Source organism: Pseudophryne corroboree, chromosome 4 (genome assembly GCF_028390025.1).
Source record: "Pseudophryne corroboree isolate aPseCor3 chromosome 4, aPseCor3.hap2, whole genome shotgun sequence".
NCBI lineage: Eukaryota > Metazoa > Chordata > Amphibia > Anura > Myobatrachidae > Pseudophryne > Pseudophryne corroboree.
The window spans coordinates 674,478,934-674,480,542 of record NC_086447.1 but is presented as its reverse complement, the minus strand read 5'-3'; the positions used below and the strand labels follow the sequence as shown (position 1 = coordinate 674,480,542).

The following is a 1,609-nucleotide window of genomic DNA, read 5'->3' as shown; positions in this document are numbered from 1 at the left end:
ATAGCTATGCGAATTATTGATAATGAATATTCGTGATATTAAATTCACGATTACTAAATTGCCGGAGAGTAGAATTCTGTGATGTCTATGCCGAAAAGGAATCTGCATTTATTGAGATAAATGACCATCATTCATACTGCTAATATCCATTAAGGATTATATAGGTGCAGAAAATAAAATCATTGGTCATGCAAATCCCAATATGACATAAAGTTGAGTGCCACTGTGTCCAATAGTCAACGTTTTTTTGCAGTACCAGAGTGTTCAAAGGAGGTCTCCCTTCCTTGTACTAACCCGGCCTTTCACTGCTTAGCTTCCAAGTTCGGAAGAGATTGGGCATCTCCAGTGAAGTATGACCGCAAATGTTGGACTTCCTAGGTCACTCCAAATATATGTCAATTAGTAGCTGTATGTCAGGAGTGGAAATAGCAAGTGATTTGTAACAATTATGTTACAAAGGAAAATTACATGCAATCAGCTAAATCACCAGCACATGACACGGTGGTCACAAGGATTAATTACATCTGAATGACACGGCGGTCATGAGAATACATATATATGATTATAAATAATCAGCAGATGCAAATAAGAAAAGTCACAGACAGGGGAGGAAACAATTAACGTATGCAATTATCCTAATAATCACCAGCTGGTTAATCAGCATAAGACACAATGGTCATAGACAGAGATAATTGTACATACACCTCCTAGTTAAGTGACTGAGTTACGCTGATTGGCCTGTAATTAGCTGAAAAGACAAATATATGGCACGGCGGCCATATAGAAAAATTATATGCATGTAATGATACAATCGTCATCTAATTAATTGGTATATGACACAATGGTCACCAAAAAGATGAGTATGAGTATTATTCCTTCATTATACAGCATGTGATATTGAAATCACAGAAGACATTGTACTAAGGATAATGAGTGTGGGAAATTCACAGATGCTACATTTGATTACTAAATAATTATCCTTATATAATTTCTTGGCTCAGAGCAAATAATATCTGACAGACGGGCGGTGTAAAAACGAGCAAAATAAATGAAACAGCGGGTTATAATTTCACCCGCAATGTCTGTAAATTAATTTTGCAGAAAAAAGGGGGAAAAAAATAATAACAAATAAAGAAAAAAATAAAAAAATAACTGAAAATATCAGATATAAAGTGTTGCAGTTAGGTACTGAAGCGGTAATGAGATATTTCTCCGTGTCGTATATACGATACCAGTACTGTGTGAGGCTGTGTGGAAGCTCCAGGGATTGCAGCGGCGTGTATCCGTGTCGGAGTTCCGGGTGAGCGGTGGTTAGGTGCCGTTGCTATGGGGATGCTTCTAAAGTCTCTGCCGCGTCTGTCCGTGGTCTCTCCAAGGAGAGCGATAGCTGAGGCCGTTGCCTAGCAAGGTCTGAGCACTCCGGCTGGTGCGGTCACGTGTGCGCTTCACGTGATCGCTATTCCTCCTAAACATTTAAACATACCAAGGATTTATCTATGTTACTGGTGGATCTTAAGACTAGGGGGTTTAGTTATATTATACTCTTTGTCCACCAGTCCCCTCCCCCTTCCATGTAATTCAAGTACCTCAGCTAACTCTAAAAAAAATA

General features: G+C 38.8%; 1 pseudogene; it reads right to left on the bottom strand.

The window, feature by feature from the left end:
• Window positions 1-244: 244 nt before the first annotated feature.
• On the bottom strand, window positions 245-364 carry LOC134913017 (5S ribosomal RNA; annotated as a pseudogene).
• Between the last annotated feature and the right edge of the window lie 1,245 nt (window positions 365-1,609).